The following is a 26,279-nucleotide window of genomic DNA, read 5'->3' as shown; positions in this document are numbered from 1 at the left end:
ACCTTTACCAAATGAGGTGACTGCTTCATGATAATATTTTTTTTTGTTTTGTTTTTAAAAAAAGAAAAAGTTTTATGGAAGAGAAAGCTAAGCATTACAGTATGTCTTCTCTTCTCTTCTCTTCTCTTCTCTTCTCTTCTCTTCTCTTCTCTTCTCTCCTCTCCTCTCCTCTCCTCTCCTCTCCTCTCCTCTCCTCTCCTCTCCTCTCCTCTCTTCTCCTCTCCTATCCATCATTTAACTTCTCTTCTCTTCTCTTCTCTTCTCTTCTCTTCTCTTCTCTTCTCTTCTCTTCTCTCCTCTCCTCTCCTCTCCTCTCCTCTCCTCTCCTCTCCTCTCCCCACCCCACCCCACCCCACCCCACCCCATAGCTGCTTTACCCTTAAGAACTGTTTTTCAAGGAAGGATAATTTTGGTGACTCTTTTCTTTTCTTTCTGAATTAATCACACATATTATTCCAGCCAGAGATTACAAACCAAAGGCAAGGACATTGCATTGCCATGCAGCCAAACTAAGAGAAGCACATGGTATCACTAAAGGCAGATGAAAACAATGGAAAGCAGTAGTTTGAACGGATAAGCAAATGTTTTTGTAAGAAGAAGCCAATAAATTGGTTAAATAGGCAGATTATCTTTTGGCAGCATTCAGGAGAACAGCAAGACAGATCCCTAACTCATAGGCAACATTAAACCCTGGTGTGGTCTGGCTTTAGCTTAGCATGCTGTAGAAATGGAGGCAACTATGGTTTATTCAGTAAACTGTAGACCCATTACATGTAAGTATAATATATCGAGGTGCCCAAGGGATGCGAAGTTCATTTTTTAAGAATAACCATCCCAGGAATGCATAGCGTTCCAACCCACATTAAATGGAATTGCACTTAAGAGGCCATAAGTATAACTTAAAGTGACGCAACAGCCATTTGAGTCAATACCACGATTGGCCCAACCAACTCAAGGTTACAGCAGTGTGTGCAAATATTGGATTTCTAGAAGCTTTTTTATTATTATTATTATTTTATCAAGCCGGTACATTCTTTTTAACCTGTCAACAAAGTGAAGCCGTCCAAGTCTTAACAAGGACGTGGAATGATCTGTAGCCAGAAAAGCATCGTTCTCCAAAGTTCCCAGATTTGTTGTGTTTGTTTGTCGTCCTCACCGCCATCAATCTTGCCAAATTCTGTCATTTGTGTTGCAGCTGTATCGTCCCCCCCCACCCACCCCCGCCACCCCCCAATCCACAGCCACATGCAGAGCTGGAGCTTCGAAAGTGAACTTAATCACTGGAGTTGGAATAGAGAAAACACCTGCAGCTTTACTTCATGCGAAAGCCACCACTGTGCAGGCTTCAACCAATTCTATAATTATTGCCCCGTTTCCAAGGTATTACCGTTTAAGCATAAAATTTGGCTCGCTGTACCTTCTGTATTCGTATATAAGCCTTGCATTACAATCTTGGAAAGGGGGAGGGGGGCAGGACAGATAATTCAGATGGTTTGAGTTTTATGGGGGGGGGGGTTGCCAGCAACTGTCTTGGGGCTGCCTTCAAGTGAAACCTTTTGAAGTTGGCTTTTAGCAATTAGATGTGACTCTTCAGGAAGTTTTAAGGGAGAAAGCAGAACTTTTCTAAGCTGCCATTGTGTGTTTTTTTTTACCCCATTCCCGCCTGCCCCCCCCCCGCCCCCAGTAAGTATTATTTATCATGTCTAATGACAGATTGATTTAAGTGAGTTCTGACTGAGGAAGCAGACTTTCTCCCGGCAAGGAATAATTCAAGACACACGGGGGTGGAATGGTGTCATTTACTCATTTCCCCCACCCCCTTCATTGTTCCACAAAATACATTGTTAGGATATGGTTTGAGCCTAACAAGTTGTCCAGGCAATATATTAAAGTCACAGAACACATATATTGCCTGGACAACTTGTTAGGCTCAAACCATATCCTAACATACATGATGAGGATAAAAGGAGATGATTGGAAAATGTAGAGTAAAGAGCAGGGGTGCTATTCAGCAGGTTCTGACAGGTTCCGGAGAACCGGTAGCGAAAATTTGAGTCGTTCGGAGAACCGGCAAATACCACCTCTGGCTGGCCCCAGAGTGGGGTGGGAATGGAGATTTTGCAATATCCTTCCCCCCAGGAGTGGGGAGGGAATGGGGATTTTGCAGTATCCTTCCCCTGGAATGGGGTGGGAATGGAGATTTTGCAGCATCCTTCCTCCAGGAGTGGGGAAGGAATGGAGATTTTGCAGTATCCTTCCCCTGGAGTGGGGAGGGAATGGAGATTTTTTTTATTTATGTATGTATGTATGTATGTATGTATGTATGTATGTATGTATGTATGTATGTATGTATTTATTTATTTATTTATTTATTTATTTATTGGTTCGATTTATATGCCGCCCTTCTCCGGAGACTCAGGACGGCTTACAATGCGTTAAGCAATAGCCTTCATACTTTTGTATATACCTGCTTAGTAGGGCTTTCGGCCCCTCCTAAGCAGTGTTCTTCTTTATACAAAGTCAGCTTATTGCCCCCACAATCCGGGTCCTCATTTTACCTACCTTGGAAGGATTGGAAGGCTGAGTCAACCTTGAGCCTGGTGAGATTTGAACTTGCAGTAATTGCAGGCAGCTGGCAGCTAAGTCCTACTTTAACAGCACTTTAGTCCGCTGCGCCACCAAAGGTCCTCATTTTGCAGAATCCTTTCCCTGGAGTGGAGAGGGAATGGAGATTTTTCAGTATCCTTCCCCAGGAGTGGGGTGGGAATGGAGATTTTGCAGTATCCTTTCCCTGGAGCTTGGTTATTTATTTCACGACCCAACTAGGTAACATTGTCAGTGCTAGAAGGGGGTTCCCCACAGCTCAACCCTGAGCTACAAATATCTTCTTCTCTTTGCCACAGGCATGAAATGGTCCTGTGGCAGAATCCAGTGCCACCTTGGTTCAAATTAATGGCCAGAAAAAAGACTAGGGATGGCTGGCTCATTTCTGTAACTTTACTAAAAGCCAATAAGTGGACGTATTTACTTCTGTCAAATGTTAAAAGATATGTAGTTCCTTCCAGCTATATTCCAGTGTGGCATGCTGATTGTGACACCTACAAATACAGATAATTTAAAAACGTGGCACATTAATTGGCAACTGTATCTGTGATCATATGTTTCGTGATCAATTTTAATGCACTTGGGAGCTCGCCCAGGAAAGTTGGCCACGGATGAACCTAAAATCCTTGGATGCAGATGGATGAAGATTTTTGTTCAAGTTGTAAGAGTAAGGGGTAAGAGGTTAACCCTCCACCAAAAGGCTCCATAAAATAAAACGTTCGTGGAAAAAGCCTGAACTTTTAAAGCCAAAACTGAGAATTGGAAAATGTGCAACTAGCAATTTTACACATCCTAAACAGTACTGAGATATTATTGTTCCATGCTGGGTGACTTCCAGCATTAAGGAATTGCACAATAGCAATAAAATCTGGTTGCAGCAGGAATGAAAGACAGCCCACATTTTTGCTAGACTAGACAGTCTAGTCTAGAAAAAAAAGAAGGACCAGGGGAGACATGATAGCAGTCTTCCAATATCTCAGGGACTGCCCCAAAGAAGAGGGAGTCAAGCTATTCTCCAAAGCACCTGAGGGCAGGACAAGAAGCAACGGGTGGAAACTAATCAAGGAGAGAAGCAACTTAGAATTAAGCAGAAATTTCCTGACAGTGAGAACAATTAACCAGGGGAACAACTTGCCTCCAGAAGTTGTGAATGCTCCAACACTGGAAGTTTTTAAGAAGAGACTGGATATCCATTTGTCTGAAATGGTATAAAGCAAGGGTGAAATTCAGCAGGTTCTTACAGGTTCTGGAGAACCAGTAGCAGAAATTTTGAGTAGCTTGGAGAACCGGCAAATACCACCTCTGGCTGGCCCCAGAGTGGGGAGGGAATGGAGATTTCGCAGTATCCTTCCCCTGGAGTGGGGTGGGAATGGAGATTTTGCAATATCCTTCCCCTGCCACACCCACCAAGCCACGCCCACAGAACCGGTAGGGAAAAATTTTGGATTTCACCCCTGGTATAGGGTCTCCTGCTTGAGCTTGGACTAGAAGACCTCCAAGGTCCCTTCCAACTCTGATACTCTATGTTTTATGTTGACGTCATACAGCCCTTGGCTTCAAAACTACTACCGTATTTTTTGGAGTATAAGACACACTTCCCCCCCCCCTAAAAGAGGCTGAAAATTTGGGTACGTCTTATACTCTGAATGTAGCTTATTCGAAGCTTTTTTTTCAGCCCGAACGAGGCCTTAGCAAGTGAAGCAATCTACCTCTGACTCTCAGCTGTGCTTTAGAAGCTTTTTTTCAGTGAAATGATCTTCCATGCTTTGCCTGCTCCCTCCGACTCTCAGCTGTGAAGGTTTTTTTCAGCCCTAATGAGGCCCTAGAGAGTGAAGCGATCTCCATGGTTTGCCTGCTTTTCTCATTGCTTCTCTCTCCAAAGATCAGTTGTGCTTTAGAAGCTGTTTTTTTTTTATCCCCAAGCAGGGGATAAAAACCAGCAAACTAATGTGCTGAAGCTGACCAGACTAAGGACTTTAGCCAGATGAATACCCTGGTAGGCAGATTCCCCCCCCCATTTTCCTCCCCAAAAACTAAGCTGTGCCTTATACTCTGGTGCATCTTATACTCCAAAAAATACGGTATTTACCATTATAGAATATAGAATTCTTTATTGGCCAAGTGTGTTTGGACACACAAGGAATTTGTCTTGGTGCATACTCTCTCAGTGTACATAAAAGAAAAGATACATTCGTCAAGAATCACAAGTTACAACACTTAATGATAGTCATAGGGAACATATAAGCAATCCAATCATATTAGGAAACAGTCAATATAAATCTTAAAGATACCAGCAACAAGGTTACAGTCATCTATATATATAAAAGTGAAAACCACTCACACATTAATCACAAAATCTCCAGAACCGTAAAGCCTACAAACTTGAAATTTGCCACGTATGTTCCTCTTGGCTTCTAGGTGCTCACCAAGAAAGGATTTTTCGAAATGACCATCACAGCATTAGTATTTCCTATATTATTATTATTACCGTGCTCTGATGCTAAGGAATTGTACTCCCTCTCCCCACCTCAATGCTCATCAACAGATACCCGTGGCCTCTGAGCACCAAACAAAGTGAAATGTCTTTTGTATGATGTCTCTAGACACCATACAAAAGTTTTATTCCACTTCCATCTCCTATACACTCCACTTTGAGAAGCAGCTGGAATATTTCGAACATCTGGGATGAATGTAGAGGCTGTCAAAGAAGCGAAGAATCATGAACCTACCCTTGATCGAAGCCAGTCCTCTTACACAGACATTTCAAAAAGAAGCACAAATGCACATTGGCATGAAATGTGTTACTCCAAATAGATCCTACAGGCAGTTTTTCTCTTTGGGTTTCTTACACCTAACATCATATTTTCACAGTTCCAAATTAATTTGTGGAGGGAAAAAAGAAGAGATGCTTACAAAAAAAGGTGATAGGAAATACAGTTGAATAATAATCCTGGTCTGTGTAGCACCTTAAAAGATGGAATTGAGGGGCAAAAGTATATTGATTTATTAATTCATCAATTAATTTGATTCATTGATCATTCTTCATGGGACAATGAATACCATTGCTTATTAATATATCTATTTGGAAAACTTAGTTTTTTCTTGTTTGACTTATATAGCCATTCATCTCAACTGCATGGCTCTACCAAAATTTTAAAAACTACAATAAAGCAATACAATCAGTGGTGGGTTACTCCAGTGGTGGGTTCCTCCCGGTTCGGCCCGATTCCACCGAACCAGTAGTGGTGACGATATGACGTCACCGAACCGGTTCCCACCCCCGTCCCCCTGCCCCACCATGTTAGTCTTAACTTTTATTTGGCACCATCCCCAATCTATTGCTGCCTCCTGAGTCCCAGCTGATCAGCTAGAAGGAAAAAAACTGTTTAAACTCTTGCCGCGGGGCTTCAAAGGGCCGCCCTACAGCTGATCAGTGTTAAAAGGCAGTGTGCTCGTAGACCGGTGCCTGCAAAAATAAATGAATAGACCGGTGCCTGCAAAAATAAATGAATAGACCGGTGCCTGCAAAAACAAATGGGTAGACCAATGCCTGCAAAAAACAAATGAGTAGACCAGTGCCTGCAAAAATAAATGAATAGACCGGTGCCTCCAAAAACAAATGAGTAGACTGGTGCCTGCAAAAACAAATGAGTAGACCGGTGCCTGCAAAAACAAATGAGTAGACCGGTACAGCTCTGCAAGCAGTTAAAAGCCTGGTAGACCAGTACTCTGCTAAATCCTAAAGACTTGTCACATGACCATCAAGTCACGCCCACAAAATAAGCCACGCCCACAGAACCGGTAGTAAAAAAAATTAGAACCTACCCCTGGGTTACTCCCACCACTGGTGGGACTGGTAGTGGTGATGGCGGGGGAGGCTCCGCCCACCCACGTAGACGTCATCAAAAACAATCTACACATGTGCAGAAGTGCCACGTGCTCATGAAGTGAGCCCACATGCTACCGATAGCGAACGAGTAACGCCGGGTTTTGAAACCTACCACTGAATACAATGATAAACAAATAGAAACATAAAGCTAATACAAATTAACAAAATCTACAGCCAAGATCCATTTTAAAGAAGTAACTCTGGAAGGCTAACAACATGTAAAAATCCATATTAATTTAATAATAATAATAAGGAGAAAAAAACAGAGGCCTTCCAACCGCTTATGAACTGCCAGAATTTTGAGTAGAAATGACATTTGATACGCATTATGGTGAAACCTTAGACACAAAAACATGTTCCTAGCTGGAGAACGGAGTATGAACCTCAGTTCTGATTATCCTCAGGGGAAAAATAATCTGTAATTGATTGGGGTATGATTAGATCCCTGAAGAGTAGTAAATGGGAATAAACAGATGGAAAAAAACGGGGCCATAACATTAAAAAAGTTAAAATTGGATGTTTTTCTTATTGCACTTGCTAAATAAGTTTTATACCTCACCATGTTCCCTTGTTTTTTTTCACCTACCAGCTAATTGGGAAGCTTCCAATTAGTGTCTTCTCAGTCATCTAGGACATGGTTGTTCCAAAAGCAATTGGACTTCCTTTGTTTTCTTCCTGAAGACGTTTTGCTTCCCAAGTTGTCAAGAAAACATTTCACTTCTTGAATGAGAAGCGAAACGTCTTCAAGAAAAAGCAAAGGGATTCCCATTTCGTGCCATCCACAATTTTCAGAATAAACACAATTGCTTAATAGAATAGAAGAACAGAGTTGGAAGGGACCTTGGAGGTCTTCCTGTCCAACCTCCTGCCCAGGCAGGAAACCCTACACCACTTCAGACAAATGGTTATCCAACATCTTCTTAAAAACTTCCAGTGTTGGAGCATTCACAACTTCTGGAGGCAAGTTGTTCCACTGGTTAACTGATCTCACTATCAGGAAATTTCTGCTTACTTCTAAGTTGCTTCTCTCCTTGATTAATTTCCACCCATTGCTTCTTGTCCTACCCTCAGGTTCTTTGGAGAATAGCTTGACTCCCTCTTCTTTGTGGCAGCCCTTGAGATATTGGAAGACTGCTATCATGTCTCCCCTAGTCCTTCTTTTCATTAAACTAGACATATCCAATTCCATCAACCGTTCTTTATATGTTTTAGCCTCCAGTTCCCCTAATCATTTTTGTTGCTCTTCTCTGCACTCTTTCTAGAGTCTCAACATCTTTTTTATATCATGGCTACCAAAACTGGATGCAGTATTCCAAGTGTGGCCTTATAAAGTGGTATTAACACTTCACGTGATCTTGAGCTTCTCCAAGTTAGGCCGTAAGTAAGTTCAGAAGGACGGCATTAGAAATGACCTACGGCTTAACTTGGAGAAGCCTGAGAGATGCACTTAGGCTGTGGTTGCTAGTAGTTGTTTTAATATGAACAATATTGCTTTTAGCCTTCCACCTCCAGCTTGCACAATGTGTACATTGGCAGCAGATCTGGGTGTTTTAAGAATAAATAAATGTCTTAATTGTCCTTTTAAAACAGTGAGCAATTACATTAGGCATGGATACAGCTGGCAGATACTCAAGACCAAGAGAAAAAAAATATGCCAAAACATAACACAGCATATTGTTGCACTTGGCTGTTATCACTAGAATATTCCTCAAATGATAGGTTGGCTAATTTTGTTTTCAAAATATATGCTGTATAATGTGAGGAGTGCAAAAGAAAAAGATTAGACCGTGGGGTGACCTTGAAAAATTGTAGGCATGCTTTAATAAATAGCATATTTATTAAAGTGCATATGTTTCGGTGTTTGCTTAAATATGGTTTTAATTCAGTATGTATAAAATACATACATTTCTTTTCGGGTCCAAAAATCGATACCATCCACAGTAAGTTCCACTTGGAACCGAAATCAATTTCTTTTAATCTAGTTATGCCAAAACGTAAAGGAAAAAAAAACAAGTTCTACAAGAAATAAGCAGTTCTCCTACATCATTTTTTTTTCTTCCAGAAGCGAAACACTTTTAAGGTATTAGCTTCAATTCATGGGACTTGATTCGGCATGAAAAAATGTTTCTTTTCTGCAACTTAATTGCTGTACTAAGTCAAGTTGAGCTGGTGTTGACATGAGGTGGTTTGGTTTTGAGAGAAAGTGTGGATTTTCTCCCTGTGGTGAATGTTTCTTTTAAAAAGTTTGTTAGTTGGAAGAGGTGCTACCAGAGTCCTGATTTTTTTTGTTTTGCCATAAAAAAAAAAGGATGTTCAGTGTTAATTGGAGTGATAACTTAGGCTCACTAAGAGTTGGCTAACTTAGTTTGCAAAATAATTGATTTATGCATACCTGAAACTAGTTGAGTTGAGCTTATTTTATCTTATTTTATCTTATCTTATCTTATCTTATCTTATCTTATCTATACCTTATTTATTTATTTATTTATTTATTTATTTATTTATTTATTTATTTATTTATTTTCTTCGATTTCTATGCCGCCCTTCTCCAGTAGGACTCGGGGCGGCTCACAGAATAAAAAAACATATAACAATAAATAGAACTAAAAACATCCAAATGTAAAAAACCCAACAACTAAAATCTCATAACAGATCAGGGAATTTGCTGAAAAAGCCATGTCTTCAGTTCGGCACGGAAAGCGCGGAGGTCGGGGGCTGCCCGAAGCCCGGTGAGTAATTCATTCCAGAGGCTCAGTGTGGCCGAGGGCGGCATATAAACTGAATAAAATAAAAAGAGAGCCTTGGTAGTACAGTAGTCTAAAGCACCCTGTTATTAAGACCAGCTGCCTGCAATTACTGCAGGTTCGAATCTCGCCAGGCTCAAGGTTGATTCAGCCTTCCATCCTTTCTAAGGTAGGTAAATTGAGGACCCAGTTTGTGGGGGCAATAAGCTGACTTTGTATAAATATACAAAAGGATGAAGGCTATTGCTTAGCGCATTGTAAGCCGCCCTGAGTCTCCGGAGAAGGGTGGCATATAAATCAAGTTAAAAAATAAAATAAAAAATAAAAATAAATATAAAAATATTCAATCAGGTAAGATCATCCCATTTTACCCCAATCAGATCTGTTTTTATAGATACATTAGGAATATGGTGATAGCAGATTTGATTTTATCCCCAATAAAAACACGAGGGAGGAAGAAGAAGAAGAAGCAATGTTTGCCTAATTTAAAAAAAAAAAAAAGACTATCGGAAAGAAGAAAAAATCTATTTTCTAAGTTCTATCTAAGTTCCTAAGATAGAACTTCCAAAACTTGGAAGGACAAAAGGAATGGAATGAATTGAGGGAGAGAGAAAATGAGATTTCTAAAAATTAATTCAGCCTGTGCTCCCAGAAATGTATGACATTCTTTGAATAAAACATTAATAGAATTCTAAATGTAACTCTGAAAAATGGAACGCCATTGTGTGTATATAACTATGTGTATGACTATGTGCCTGTGTATATAAGAGGTTGCTTCCCCGTATCCAGTCACTGAGAAGGCCAATATTGATTTTTTTCTCCCTGGTAAGAGTTGGATTGGGAAACTTTTCAGCTTAAAGCAATAATTAAAGTTTCTTTAACTAGAAAGACCTCCATATGTCTGTGTTACCAGACAAAGACTTGTTCTGAAATGAACATATCGTATGAACGTATGAAGAAGGGTTGCAGGAACTATAATATTGTACTGTAATATTGTAATATTGTGCTGCAAACTAGAGCATACAAAATCTTTGCCAGACCAATTCTCGAATACAGCTCATCTGCCTGGAATCCACACTGCATATCGGACATTAATACAATTGAGTGAGTCCAAAGGTATTTCACGAGAAAAGTCCTCCACTCCTCTGCTCACAATAGAATCCTTTATGCCACCAGGCTTGAAATTTTGGTCTTGGACAACCTAGAACTACGCCTAAGCATAGTACATAAAATCATCTGCTACAATGTCCTCCCTGTCAATGACTACTTCAGCTTCACCCGCAATAATACATGAGCACACAATAGATACAAACTCAAGGTAAACCGCTCCAAACTCAGTTGCAGAAAATAAAACTTCAGCAACAGAGTAGTCAACGCCTGGAATACACTACCTGACTCCGTGGTTACTTCCCCAAACCCCCAAAACTTTAACCTTAGACTGTCTACTATTCACCTCACCCCATTCCTAAGAGGTCTGTAAGGGGACGTGCATAAGTGCACCAGCGTGCCTACCGTCCCTGTCCCACTGTCCCCATTTATTCGTATCTATTTCCTGTGTTCATATTCATGTTTATATTAATATGTTGCTTGTATTCTTACGATATGTATTGATATTGTTTCCTGATTGTTTATTTGTACCCTATGGCTATCATTAAGTGTTGTACCTTATGATCTTGATGAACGTATCTTTTCTTTTATGTACACTGAGAGCATAGACACCAAGACAAATTCCTTGTGTGTCCAACCACACTTGGCCAATAAAGAATTCTATTCTATTCTATTCTATTCTATTCTATTCTATTCTATTCTATTCTATTCTATTCTATTCTATTCTATTCTATTCTATTCTATTCCATTCCATTCCATTCCATTCCATTCCATTCCATTCTATTCTATTCTATTCTACTTATACCTGTTATCTTGTACCTGTTTGACAAAATAAATAAATAAAACTGGGTATGTCTACTAATCTAATGAAGAGAAGGACTAGGGGAGACAGGATAGCAGTCTTCCAATATCTCAGGGGCTGCCACAAAGAAGAGGGAGTCAAACTATTCTCCAAAGCACCTGAAGGCAGGACAAGAGGCAATGGATGGAAACTTATCAAGGAGAGAAGCAACCTAGAACTAAAGAGAAATTTCTTGACAGTGAGAACAATTAACCAACGGAATGGCTTGCCTTCAGAAGTTCTGGGTGCTCCAACACTGGAAGTTTTTTAGAAGACAACTATTTGTCTGAAACAGTATAGGGCAATAGTTCTCAAAACCTGTGATCTGTGGACTCCTGGGGGGGGGCCCATGACGTAGTTACAGGGGGTCTGCGAAAGCTTGAAGAAATTGTATGAGTTAAATGTTGAGTTAAATCTTGGGGGTCCAGGGCCGCAAAAGGTATTTAAAGGTGGTCTGTGGTGAAGAAAAGGTTGAAAACCACTGGTGTAGAGGGTTGAGCAGGGGGTTGGACTAGAAGACCTCCAAGGTCCCTTCCAACACTGTTATTCTGAGTGTATTTGTTGACTGTGTGGTCTTTTGGAGAGAGTAAGTGGTTTAATTCAGGGTGATTTCTTATTAAAATATTCTTCAGGTGTTGAAAGATTTTCAGACAGACTAGGTAGCCCAGCTGGGCTTATATATATGTACTTGTTTAAAAACAGTAGGTACCATTAGCTGGCTAGAGGAAGAAACTGACTGAGGAGGATTTATTTAGTAAGATGTATTACAGCGAGCATTAAAGACAGAAGAAGGAAAAGGAGAAGAAGGGAGGAAAATGAGTGTCTGGGAAAAATCACAGGGAGAAGCAATTAATTATACCAAGGAAAATGTTTAGTTCATGCAAAATGTAAAATCCTGTCCCAAATGAAGAAAACCATATGGGCAACTGTAGATATTCTGCAGTTTTTTTTTTCTTTTGAAGCTTGCATGCAGATACATTCCAGATAGCAAAGTTTTCCATGCACTAATAATAAAAAATGTCCTTTAAAAAAAAAAAAGAATAAGCTTAGATGCCAAAGATGGCATCTGAAATCTCACATAATCAAAACGGAGAGCATTCTCCATCACTTGTAGTGGCGGCTGGTGTGAGAGAGAAGACAGACACACACACACACACACACACAGAGAGAGAGAGAGAGAGAGAGACAGAGAGAGAGACAGAGAGAGAGACAGAGAGAGAGACAGAGAGAGAGACAGAAGAGAGAGACAGACAGAGAGAGTGTTGATGTTGGCCCTAGTGTTCAATATTGGCCTTCACTTTTCACATTCTCATTGGCGGCCATGGCATTTTTTCCAGCTTCTCATTCTCCTCCTTTCTGATGTCATGTGGCATCACTACATCCATGAGCCACCACTGTCTTCTGGTCCTTGTCTACTGCTATGATGTCTGATTCATTGAATAGTACCTGCCTGTCCACCTGAATTTGGAAGTCCCACAGGATCTTAGCTCTCTCATTCTCCTTCACTTTATCTGGGATCTCCCATCTGGCCTTGGGAAGGTCTAGACCAGTGCAGATGTTCCTATGCACAGTGCCAGCTGCTTGATTATGTGATTTTGATTTTGTCTGTCTGTCTGTCCATTCATCTGTCTGACCATCTGTCCATTTGTCCTCTCCCTCCCTCCCTCCATCTGTCCATCCGTCCATCTATCATCTATCTAACACATTTCAGTCATCTCTAATTTTCTACATTCTGTCCACATTTTGTATCTTTTTTGGTATTCAAGAAAGAAGACTATTCATAGCTCAAGGTTGAAATGAGGGGTCTTTGGTGCTCTCTGAGCTTGGTTGTTTTCTTGCAGATGTTTCATTACCTAAACTAAGGAACATCATCCGTGCTTTTTTGGTATTTTTTTCTTTCCCCACTATTTCTTGAAAATGTTTCTTGAGACCTTGGTCCTAGGTGGAGGACAGTAGTTGCGGCATCAAATCCTTGCCTGACTATACAATTCTTGGAGTAACTTGGCATGGGAGGCACAGATGCACCATGGAGTCCCTTGGAGGACAGGAAGGATAAAAAGATAATAAAGAAATGCAAACAATAATTAGAATTTATATCGCCTTCTGAAAGTGTTCAGAGCAGTCTCTGCAACAGGCACATCTGCCAATGTGATCGGTTTTATTATCTCCATATTTTCAATTCAGAAACAGAAGTTAAGAGAATCTGAGTTCCAATTGAGAAATTTAAGATTCCGGGCTATTTAACAGATTAACAGAGTTGGAAGGGACCTTGTAGGACATCCAGTCCAACCCTCACCCAAGCAGGAGACCCTACACCATTTCTGAGAGATGGCAGTTCAGTCTGTTCTTGAAAGCTTCCAGTGATGGAGCTCCCACAACTTCTGAAGGCAACTTCTGTTCCATTGATTGATTGTTCTCACTGTCAGAAAATTTCTCCTTATTTCCAGGTTGAATCTCTCCTTGATCAGTTTCCATCCATTATTCCTTGTCTGGCCTTCGGGTGCTTTGGAAAATAGTTTGATTCCCTCTTCTTTGTGGCAACCCTTCAAATATTGGAAGACTGTTGTCATGTCTTCTCTGGTCCTTCTTTTCATTAAACTAGATATACCCAGTTCCTGCAACCGTTCTTCATACGTTTTAGCTTCCAATCCCCTAATCATCCTGGTTGCTCTTCTCTGCACTTTTTCTAGAGTCTCAACATCTTTTTTATAGTGTGGTGACCAAAACTGGACGCAGTACTCTAGGTGTGGTCTTACTAAGGCTTTATAGAGGGGTATTAGTGTATCACTTGATCTTGATTGTATCCCTCTCTTAATGCAGTTTAGGATTGCATTGGCTTTTTTGATTGCTGGCGCACACTGTTGGCTCATATTTAATTGGTTGTAAACTAAGACTCCAAGATCCCTGTCAGTTACTGCTATTAAGCCTGGTTACACCCAGTGTAAGACTTTATTTTTCTCTACTATATAACTCTAAAATATCTATATTTTTTAATATGCCTATCAGCATAGACTTCAGGAGTGAGTAGTTATAAAGTCTTGAGCTTAATCTGGTCCTTTTGCATCCTTAAGGGGCATTTGAAATGGCAAATATCATTTTTACGGAAACAGTTTTATTTTTTTATTTGATTTCTATACTTACTCATCTCAACAAGTGACTCTGGGCAGCATATATAATTTATTGTTCTAAACATGTACTGCTTTTGAACAAATTAGATCAAAAAGGTAACCAAGGAGAATGGCTAAAGAATATAAAGAATATAACAATCCTGGGACTCAGCAGAACTCGGGGAAGCCAGTTTTAAAAAACTTCGCTTGTCCAGGAATTAAATGCTCAGTGTGAAGGTATTTCACGGAGAAACTGTACCTTGTTAGAAAAATTAATTAATTCTGCATTTTTAAGCTAACTCGCCTAATTCACAATGCCTGGAGAGCTCTTTGTATTAAAACAGTTAATCTCCAATTCCAAATTTCTCTAAATGTCGTGCTGCAGTTCTCAGTTCAAAAGTATGTGGTGAAAAATAAAAATACCTACAAAAGGATGCACTCGGAGAAAGTTACACTGAAAATGTGCATGTTAGAGAAAGATGGCCCTGTGTCCTATACAAAATTGTACATTAAAGGAAAGCAAAGGTTTTGGATTTTGTGATTTGAGTCAATGGCGATGTTGACTTTTGATGGAATGGATTTGAAATTTAGTCAAGGCAAAGCTTAAATTTCATAGTGTTGAGTGGAAAGCACCAGCCCAGGTGGCATGCTTGTTAGGGTAAAGGGTGTTCCTTGGTGTAGTATAGTGTTGTGGCCCGTACGCAGCCTGTGCGGCTGATGGCTGATTCGGACAGCGAGGAGGCTGGTGTGGTGTTTTGTTTTTTTTTTAATTTGATTTATATGCCACCCTTCTCCGAAGACTCAGGGCGGCTTACAGTGCGTTAAGCAATAGCCTTCATACTTTTGTATATTTATACAAAGTCAGCTTATTGCCCCCACAAACTGGGTCCTCATTTAACCTACCTTAGAAAGGATGGAAGGCTGAGTCAACCTTGAGCCTTGGAGAGATTCGAACCAGCAGTAAATTGCAGGCAGCTGTGTTAATAACAGGGTGCACTAAACCACTGTACTATCAAGGCTCTTGGTTGCGCCAGCAGCCTGTGCAGCTGGCACTCGAGTCGGACAATGAGGAGGCTGGAGAAGATGTGGTGCCAGAGGCAGGGATTCAGCCAGGGCCTTCAGAACCTCCAGAAGCTCCCTTAAGTGAAGAGGACGAAGAAGATGAGCCTCTTCTCGATGCACGGGCGCGCAGAGCTGCCAAAAGGCAGGAGTGGCTCCTCAGGGGGAGGTCTCCTCGAGAGTAAGGCTTGGGGCTAATTGGCCACTCCCTTAGCCTATTTAAGGAGGAACGCCGACTGAAGCAATTTGCAGGGAACAACTCAGTTCACTCTCCTTCATGCCTTGATCTTAGTTCTCTGCAAATTGCTTCTGGGCTTTCTGCCAACCATAGTAAGATTACGATTATTTATTCTTTGGATTCTTGTAGGCTGTTAAGAAAGTTAATTAACAGTCTTTGTTTGAAAAAAAAACTGATTTAATTTAGTAAACTAAGGTTTGTACAGACTTTATGTGTGCTGCGTTCTTTGGGGTCCGTAGCTGGGGCAGAACATATACTGTGTTTCCCCAAAAGTAAGACCCTGTCTTATATATATATATTTTTTGGAACCCTGAAATAAGCACTTGGCCTTATTTTCAGGGAGCTCTTATTATTTTGGGGCATGTGGAGGAAACCAGAGGTAATGGCGGGGACCGGCTGCAGGTGCATTTAAATATTTTCGGGGAGGGCTTATTCTCGGGGGGGGGGCTTATTTTAGTGCATGCGCTCAAAAGACCGATTGGGCTTATTATCAGGAGATGTCTTATTTTAGGGGAAACAGGGTACAAACTCCGGCAACGGGTAATCATTCAACAAATTATAGCTAAGCAACCTTCACCAGCATAAACATTTTCCACGTCTCTTGAACATAGTCTTTCTTAATACATATGCTCTTGTGTATGGCTTCTCTAATATACATACTTGATGGTACAGAGATCTCTGGGGAGCACCTACACCCATGTACCTATTCAAGGATAAATGCATGGTTGTTATCAATTAAGAACAAAAGGTGCTTCTGATCTCAACCCATGGCATCTCCATGGGTGTTGCGAAGGGTCTCTTAATGTTGCATCCGACCCGTTTCATTAGAGGATAAATCTGCGTGATTTCTACCACACGCTTCCTAATGTTGGAACGGGTTCAGCCCAGCTGAAATTCATTGCAGACCGCAAAAAAACCCCCTCCCTGCCTTGACTCTTTCCAACTTGGCGGCCAAATAGCTCTAATAAATAAGTAAAACAAACTGTAAATTGCTTGCCTGGGTTCACGACGAATAATCGAAACGATTAGGTTTCACAATCTTGGAGAAAGGTTAAGTTAAGCGTGGAATTTTTCTGCTTTGCCTTTTGTCAAATTTGCCAAGTTTAAAGAGTCCACGTTGCTGTAAAACATGATTATTTCCTCCCTCTTTCTTATCGGTTGGGTTTATAGTGGTTGACAGTGCAAATCGGTTGCACGCCTGTAAGCATTATGGGCTGCTTTTCCCGTCTGAATGTCATTGCAAGTGGTAAAGTGGGTTTAGACTTGTGTAATGTACGTCTGCATTGTGTGGCCGCAAAGAGCAGAAAAGGCTTATTGGTTAGGAGTATGCTTTGGGAATGAAAATCCAGAACCCCAAAACATTTACTTGATCAAATGATGACAGACATAGCAAGGCACCCTTCAGGTTGATATGGGAAGGGAACGAGCTAAATGCTTGTTAAATAATCAAAGTTAACGAGCTGGTTAAATTAATCGATAGATGTTTTATGGACACACTTTGCATTTGGCATCAAACAAAAGGAGTCTCTGAAGACATCAATAAAAGGATCAGGTGCGATGAAAACGAATTAAGCCACCTGGGAATGGCCAGCAATTTTCCATTATATGTCCCTGTAGACTTTCTAACTTATCTACTAAGTGTCATCTTCCTCCATCTCCCTGAGTCTTCATGCTGCCCGATTTCGGGTTGATGCTCAGGACCCCAGATAGCACTCTGGTATCTGGGCAGCTGGTTGAATTTTAAAAGAGATTCGGATTAATGTCAGGGTTCCAAGTAACATCCCCAACGAAAGACAACTCCGAGGCTTGAGTTTCCTCAAAGTTCCATTTTATTAAAGATGTCATATTGGCACATCTGGGAAAACCCGAATCTGAAAGCTTCCAGGTTTTCCCCACCCAAAGGAAAGTCCAAATCCCTGCCCAATACCCACATGTCCATCACATGGTCCAATCAAAGCACCGTCCCAATTGGAGATGCCTTCAGCCACACCCCTCCAGGTGCAGAGCAAGATGTCCTTGACTCTCTGAGAAAGGAATGTTATTATGACTATATATCTCACCCCTGCTCCATAGAATCCCCCCTCCCAGTTTCCCACAGTAGTAAATGTGGCAGGCCTGAAGATCCAACGAAAAAGCTTCCGTGCCTGACACTAAGGTTTCAGTCCCAGAATCCTCAAGCTAAGTAATCCTCACTTAACAACTGGTCAGGGTTACAGCAGATACCCAAAAGCTTACAAGTCAGTTCCAGAGTTCCAATGGCTACACTGCAACCTTAAACACTCAAAGAGCCATTTGGACCCGTTTCCCACAGAAAAGAGAACACCAGGAGCCACAAAACCTTGATGGGCGTGGCCAACTCGACGTCACTCACTTTCACCAGTCACATGACACCCCCCCAGACACGCCTACCCAGCTGGTCATTAGGGCAAAGAACTGGTTGTTAAAAAACAACGGGAACCACAAAACCCTTTTGACATCTCTCTCTCTCCCCTCCCCTCTGTATCTCTCTATGTCTCTCTCTCCCCCCCCACTCTCTCTGTATCTCTCTGTCTCTGTCCTGGCTGCTTCTCCATCCCCCGCTGTCGCCCTTACCTTCTCAGGACAGGCGAGGAGTGACTGGGAGGGGAGGGGGAGAGGCAGGGCCAGACACTGGTGGAGTCATCCAACAGGGAGCCACAGCAGAGGGCCCAGAGAGCCGTATGTGGCTCCGGAGCCGCAGGTTGCCGACACCCGGTTACACACACACAGACAGCTACACAACCTCATTTCAAGTGCTAGCAACCTCTATGGCTAGTTGTGGTGGGCACATGGCTGTGTTTCATAACATTTTTGGCTCATTTCCAGCCTTTTTGTATGGCCTCCAACTAAAAACATCGATAGGAATACATGGATTCGCTTCGCAGTCACTGCATTCTCTTAACGAAAAATGCAAATAAAGTAGTGAAATCGAATTCAGTCATGTGGCTGCCTCAACTTAACGATTGTTATAACTCCATTACGGTCGTAGGTCGAAAACTACCTGTAGTTTGGCACCAAGAAAAATATGCAGGAACTACTTATGTCCTTATGGATTCTTTAGGACCGGCCTGCAAATTCATGATGCCAAATTCAAAACTGCCTCCGAGGCTCCCCTATACATCCTGCCCATATCATGTTCAAAATGCCTAGCCAAATGAGGAGAAGATTGCCTTCATTGGGATCTTGTGAAAACACAGCCTCACTTCTTCGTTGGACTTATTAAAATCCCTTTAATGATACATCAATAAACCAACCCTGGGGGAGACGGCCTTGCCAATTTAAAATTGTAATTGTATGCTTTATCTTTCCATATGCCCTTAATGCTTGCCATCAGATACCCGCCTCCAAAAAGAAAAAGAAAATGAAAAAAAAAAAAACCCAGTTGGAGAGATGAGAAACGTTCTTCGCTTTGATAACAAGCCAGCCACTTATCTGCATTTTCTTTCCCGAAAAATTGCAGCCCCCTTCGTTCGATATCAAAAAGCCACCGAGCCAAGTTGCGCGCTCTCTCGTTTATCCCACAAAACTCGCTTAATTGCTTTGAAATGTGATAATCAAAGAACCAGGTAAATTCAAGAAGTTTGGCTAATTGGCCGCTCATCCCGGCTTCTTAAAGGAAATTTGAGCACATTCCCAAGTTTATTAACGCAGTCACTGGCTTTTTTTTTTTTCTTTTTTTTTTTTTTGCAGATGCTAGGGATGTCTGGCATCCGTTGATACGCATCAGAAAAAAAAACCCCTCCAGACTGTCGAATAGCCATTATTAGAACTAAACCTGAAATGGAATTGATTTGAGCTTTACTTGGCCTGGTATGTGCTTTGCCCAATCAGCTAAACACTGTTTCAATTTGATAGAAGGGCTAAATGGAACAAGAGGAGGCAGCCGGTGCCATTTACCTGGCCCAGCGTCATGGTATGGAGTCTAGCCTGTTTCCCTAAAGTGGTTATTAGTTGGTTTGTACTCCCCCTTAACCTTTAAAGGGTTTTAACTGAGATTGAATTAGCAATAGATGGAAGCTGGTCAGAGGGGGATCCAGGGGTGAAATCTAAAATTTGTTACTACCGGTTCTGTGGGCGTGGCTTGTTGGGGGGGAGGGTAATGTGACTGGGTGGGTGTGGCCAATTTTTTTTATTTTTAAAACCATTTTTTACATGTAAAATCATGTAAAAAAAATGCTTTCAAAAGACTCTGACGATCCCAGCTGAGTTGCCTGATCGGCAGGCAACTCAGCTGGGATCATCAGAGCTTGGATCGTCAGAGCCATTTAAAAGGAAAAAAAAGGCTCTGATGATCGCGCGGCTCAGCTGGGCATGGGGGACAGGAGCAGGGATTTTTGCTACCGGTTCTCCAAACTGCCGGCCGCCATCACGAGCCGGTCTGAACCGAGAGCATTTCACCCCTGGGGAGATCCAACCTGGAATTAAGGAGAAATTTCCTGACAGTGAGGACAATTACTCAGTGGTGGAACAGCTTGCCTCCTGGAGTTGTAGATGTTCCATCACGGGAGGTTTTCAAGAAAAGATTGGGCAGCCATTTTGTCTGAGATAGAACAAGGACCTTGTGCAGGGGTTTGGACTAGAAGACCTCCGAAATCCCTTCCAGCCCTACGAATCTATGACAATAGGTGTGGTGAGGAACTCTCCTCAGCTTCCTGCTTCTTCTATCTCTCCATACCATCGTGAATCATGGAAAATGTTTTAGGTGAAGAGAACTGAGGGGGTTTTAAGTGTCTGGTAAGAGACTGTCTTTCTGTTCTGACCTAGGCTTCCTTAGAAAGTATACAGCACAATCTTAGTCCCGGCAAACCTCTTTTATTCATACGGCTGTGAATTATTGTCATTCCCAGTCCGAAAGGCTTCTCAAACAGTCTTGCAGGGGAGTGTTTACAAACACCCACCTTATCTCCCTTGGAATGCTGCCAGAGAACTAATTGCCACACGCAGGGCAAGGCCAAACTTAGCACAGAGTCAAAGAGTACTTTTCCAAAGCTTTTACCGACCAGATGAACTAATTGCTTCCTTCAAAAGCTCATGTCCCATTCACTCCTCTTTTATGTCTTATGGGAGGGACCAATCATCTCCAAGCCTTACTCCCAAGTTGACCCTGTTTCCTTAATTGTTCCTGTCTCCTGGCAGCTCTGCACATGAGCATACTAGGAACAGGCTCACGCTGTTCTTCTGCCTCGCTGATGTCAGACTCCGGAGACTCTGGAGGTAGCAAAGAACTACCAGATGGCCTTGGCCCCCTCTCTGCCTCCGACTCAGAGCCCTCATCAGAGCCTTCCCCAGACTCCAGGACAGAGAACATCCTCACTGTCTGAATCTGCTGCCAACTCTGCTGGCCGCTGGCGGGCCACAACACTTTCTCCGATCAAAACCCAAACAAAACAAACACTTTTCTTCAGTCTTGTCTCATTTTTTTTTATTTCTGCTTGATTATTTGTTCTTCTTCCCGGTTCTTACTTTGATTTTCTCTTCCATGATGGAAATTAGATATTTCTCTTCCCTCTGCAAGACATTCTGTATAGATGCTTGAAATAAATCCTCCCATACATTTCTGTTTTCCCTCCTTTTTGGATATATGCACACCAACAGACCCAACATTCAATGCCCTGTGCAAACTGGGTTAATTCTATGGTCAGGTTTTGTGGGTTGTGTGGCCAGAGAATCAACCAAGACTGGAATTGCTTCTCCTCTTGGATAGGAGTTTGGTTTGAATAAGACTTCTCCTGGTTCTACCTGGAGTTGCTGAGATTGATTATGGGATACTCAACAGCCAAACCATCTTTACGATCACAAAGATTCAGCCTGGACATCATATTCTGTTCTTCCATCTTTGCAACATAGGAGAAAGACATACAGGCATCTAAGGTTTTCATGAATGAAAGCTCAACGGGCAGAGATTTATGGAAGATTATGCCTCAAACATCATCTTCAAATCTCCAAAAGAAAGAAAGAAAAAAGAACCCTTCCTCAAATATCACTGAAGACTTACCTAGGTTATTTCCAGTTGTTTTACACAGTGGCTGTTATAACCAAAGATATGCGTAGCATATGTTAGTCTATTTATATTCAGTGGGATAAATTAGGCAGATGGTAGACATTAGTACAAGGGATAAGACTACTGAGAGCTAAGAGATATGAATGATTTCAGGTCTGTCACAGAGAGTCTTTAAGAGTCTTTATATCTTAAGCTGTTTTAGATGTCTAGTCTCATGAGATGTTTATCTCTTGCATAGACCCTTTTCTTATATTATTGGGATGTAAAGTACAGGAAATCAGGAGTCCCAGCAGTTCAAATGAATGCAGGTTTAATCACAAGAATGTTCCCGGGAGTTTCTCCGGCATGCTGGAAGTGTGGGAATGGTTGTGGGACGTACTACCACCAATGGTGGACGTGCCCCAAAGCAGGCAAATATTGATCCAAGGTTCGGAACTGGATAGTGAAAATTACAGGATATAATATAGAACTGAAACCAGAGATTTTTTTTATTAGGAATGAAACCAGACAAAATAACTAAGGAAAAATGGTGCTGGATCCTCCACATCACTACTGCAGCTAGGATACTGTATGCACAAGAATGGAAAAACGAATTAATACCCACAGAAAATAAACTGATTTGGAAAATTACAGAATGCGCAGAGGCAGACCGGTTAACGAAATGACTTAGGAACCAAAAAGATTCTGATTATTACAAATGTTGGAATTTATGGTATAATTGGGTGAAAGAAAAGAGAGGGAAATGAAATGGATTGTATTAGTGGTATAGGCGCAGATTTGTGTACGTTAGTTGCAATAACCTTGTATGTATATATGTAAAGTATTGTATTTTTAAAAATGAAATTAAACTTTGTAAACAAAAAAAACTACTGAAAAATAGCCTGGAAAACAGCCTGAAAATGGGCCGAAAAACAGCCAAAAACCAGGCTGTTTTTCGGGCCAAAAACAGCCCCAAAAAGGCCTGAAAACAGCTGAAAAAACAGCCTGAAAACTACCTGAAAACAGCCTGGAAAATGGCCTGAAAACGGCCTGAAAAACAGCCAAAAACCGTGCTGTTTTTCAGGCCAAAAACAGCCTGAAAATGGCCTGAAAACAGCCCAAAAAACAGCCTGAAAACTACCTGAAAACAGCCCAAAAAACAGCCTGAAAACTACCTGAAAATAGCCTGGAAAATGGCCTGAAAATGGCCCGAAAAACAGGCAAAAACCGTGCCGTTTTTCAGGCCAAAAACAGCCCGAAAATGGCCTGAAAACAGCCCAAAAAACAGCCTGAAAACTACCTGAACATAGCCTGGAAAATGGCCTGAAAATGGCCTGAAAAACAGCCAAAAACCGTGCTGTTTTTCAGGCCAAAAACAGCCTGAAAATGGCCTGAAAACAGCCCAAAAAACAGCCTGAAAACTACCTGAAAACAGCCCAAAAAACAGCCTGAAAACTACCTGAAAATAGCCTGGAAAATGGCCTGAAAATGGCCCGAAAAACAGGCAAAAACCGTGCCGTTTTTCAGGCCAAAAACAGCCCGAAAATGGCCTGAAAACAGCCCAAAAAACAGCCTGAAAACTACCTGAACATAGCCTGGAAAATGGCCTGAAAATGGCCTGAAAAACAGCCAAAAACCGTGCCGTTTTTCAGGCCAAAAACAGCCTGAAAATGGCCTGAAAACAGCCCAAAAAACAGCCTGAAAACTACCTGAAAATAGCCTGGAAAATGGCCTGAAAACGGCCTGAAAAACAGCCAAAAATCGTGCCGTTTTTCAGGCCAAAAACAGCCCGAAAATGGCCTGAAAACAGCCCAAAAAACAGCCTGAAAACTACCTGAAAATAGCCCAAAAAACAGCCTGAAAACGGCCTGAAAATCAGACAAAAAAACAGGTATCCGCACGCCAGCCAGCTGGTTTTCAGGTTTCCGGAGCTCCGGTGTACACAAATGCCACGTGCACTCCAGTTTGGGCACTTGCTGCTGAAAAGATTCACCATCACTGCCCTCTATCTTTCCAGACAAATGGCTATCCAGTTTCTTCTTGAAAACCTCCAGTGATGGATTGCCCACAGTTTCTGGAGGCAAGCCAGAATTTTGGTTTACCTCTGATAATGTGGTATTTTGGACTGTTTCGCTCTCCGCCTCTGTGAAAACTAGCAAACTTCTGAGAAGCAAGTAGTATTGTTTCTGGAAATTCCAAATTGAGGGTTAGACAAAATGCAGCGGGGGGGGGGTTGTATGACTCATTTAGGAGAAATCAAAAGATACAGAAGAAAAACGATACATGAGAACCATACAAATCTATCCATTTAAACACGTTTACGGTAGGAGTTATTTTTTTTAAAAAAAAACCACTAAACCAAACAAACCTTACTTATTACTGTATATCTTGTTTCCGAGACAGTTTGAGAATAAACCAATGTTGGGGTGCGCAATAAAAATAAATATGCTTGTAAAAGCGGATTTTGACATTTGAATTCACATATCCAGTAATGTGTTTTTAACCGCCAGGAAATATTTCTAGCTTGGTTTTAGACTGTGAGATGAACTGAATAGTTTTCTCATTTTTTGCTGCCTGTTTTTTTAGTTAAAAGGACAAGATGGTGCTAATTTGGCTTTGACGGTTACAACCGGCCAGGAATTTCAGTCATTTGTATAATTTATTACTCCAGTGGTGAAATCCAAATTTTTTTACTACTGGCTCTGTGGGTGTGGCTTGGTGGGCGTGGTGTGGTGTGGTGTGGCAGGAGAAGGATTCTGCAAAATCCCCATTCCCACCCCACTCCAGGGGAAGGATACTGCAAAATCTCCATTCCCACTCCACTCCTGGGGGAAAGATACTGCAAAATCTCCATTCCCACTCCACTCTGAGGCCAGCCGGAGGTGCTATATTGAATTCTACTGTACAGTGCAATATTAATGCAATTTCAGGGGTTTTCAATTCAATTGTATAGAATGTGAAGGATTTATTTATTTTTTAATGTATAATGTACACTGAAGATGGCATTTAATTTCGTTGTATGAGGTGCAATGACCATAAAGTAAACTTAAACTTAAAAGACCATGGAGACTTCAGGATCTCAGTATTATTAATCTGTGTTTGGTTGTTGTTCCCTTTCTCTGTCTCTTTGTGTCTGGGGGGTGTGTGTGAGAGAGAGAGAGAGAGAGAGAGAGAGAAGAAGGAGAAGATGATGTCTTCATATTTCTCATTAAGAAATCTAAAAGACATCTAAAAAATCTTTAAAAGCTTGTTCTGACCTTTGAGTCGGATTCACAATGAAGATATTCTCCTAACCATGATTTTTGCCATTTTTCTCTTAAGCAGCAGCTGACAACATCCTGTTAAACCAACTTATGCAACCGGCATCCAGATGTTGACGGAGGTGGCTGCGATCAAGTGTCATGTGAGGACTACACTTTTGGATCAGCTGTGAGTTAAATTCATTCACTCTCATCTCTGGCAACTCTGCCCCATTGGTGTTATTTTCACAGTAATGGTCACATAAGAAAGATTGTTTTCATTTCCCTCATATGCAAAGTGATGGTCAGATTTTTTTTTTTTAATTCATTCAAGGAGGTCGACGGTTGATTTTGCTCTTCCGGAAGCTTGTCAAAGCTGTGATGTGTCATGGACAAGAATGGACGCATAATCTTAAGATTCCGTTGGCGCTAGAGTAGAAAAAAAATATTATTTCTTTGCATGCTTGTACGTGGTGGTGCAGTGGTTAGAATGCGTTACATTAGAATGCAGCTGTGGTTGTGCAGTGGTCAGAATCAGTGGTGGGTTGCTACCGGTTCTATCTGGATTGGCGAACTGGTAGCGGTGGCGGTGGGAGGCTCCGCCCACCCACGCCAGACCCTTCTGCGCATGTGTAGAAACATCGCGCGAACGAGCGAACTGGTAGCAATGGGTTTTGCAACCCACTACTGGTCAGATTGTAGTATTGCAGGTTATTATTGTCTCTTTTACTTGTTCCTCTTCCAATTTTATACCCAAGAAGTAATTATACAGTTTCTTAATAGTTTGAGCAGAGGGTGTCCAGAAATTACCTGAGCTGCAGATTACCTGTCTTAAACAAAGAAGGGGGGGGAACCAAGAAGAAACTGGAGCATCATTACATGAGATTAGGACCCAGATCTGAGATGTGACATATAATTGAATGTGTTCGCCTTATAATGAAATTCTTCTGGCTGCACAAAATTCCATAAAGGTGTCCAGAAAACACCTGTGGCTCCTCACAGCAGGTGCCACTTTCTGCGAGATGGTTCTATATATCTTCTTAACCTCTGTTTTGTCTGTCGTCGTGTTATTAAACCTTAGACAGATTAAATGTAGCTAAGCTTTCTGACAGATTTATCAGAGGGAACGAGAAATGAAAACAAATTACTTCCTCAGCCTTGTTCCAAATGAGAAATAACTTAAGGTTGCTATGCTATGTGATACTCATTTTTGTTTTAGCTCTGGCAAATCGGTTAATTTTAGAGACTAATAGAGAGATGAGGGGTTTTGGAATTGTATTCAGAGAGGGAGACCTGAAAGCGGCAAGGATTATATTTGCTAAATACTGGAAAAATGAAAACACTCCGCCAGACGGAGAAGTGATTCGGAAAATTTTAGAATGTGCTGAAATGGATAGGTTAACTTTTAAAATTAAAGATAAAGAAGACTCAGAATACTACCAGATATGGAACA

At 41.5% G+C, this 26,279-nt stretch overlaps 1 protein-coding gene across 15 annotated transcripts in view; it reads left to right on the top strand.

Moving 5' to 3' along the window:
- Positions 1–26,279, top strand: part of SEMA6D (semaphorin 6D) — a 320,069-nt gene that overhangs the window by 113,356 nt on the left and 180,434 nt on the right. For 8 of the 15 annotated variants that reach the window (XM_087878228.1, XM_087878224.1, XM_087878217.1 and 5 more), the window contains exons 3-4: positions 1,196–1,380; positions 24,912–25,016. The gene's annotated coding sequence lies outside the window, so the exon portion shown is untranslated. Of the gene's footprint in view, positions 1–1,195; positions 1,381–24,908; positions 25,017–26,279 lie in introns of all 15 variants that reach the window. The other 7 variants (XM_087878214.1, XM_087878221.1, XM_087878226.1 and 4 more) reach the window with 2 other exon arrangements.

This window comes from Pantherophis guttatus, chromosome 13 (assembly GCF_059756535.1).
Source record: "Pantherophis guttatus breed Tessera chromosome 13, ASM5975653v1, whole genome shotgun sequence".
NCBI classification, from domain to species: Eukaryota; Metazoa; Chordata; class Lepidosauria; order Squamata; family Colubridae; genus Pantherophis; species Pantherophis guttatus.
Note: the sequence above shows the minus strand (reverse complement) of the source record. Positions and strands in the feature narration are given on the sequence as shown.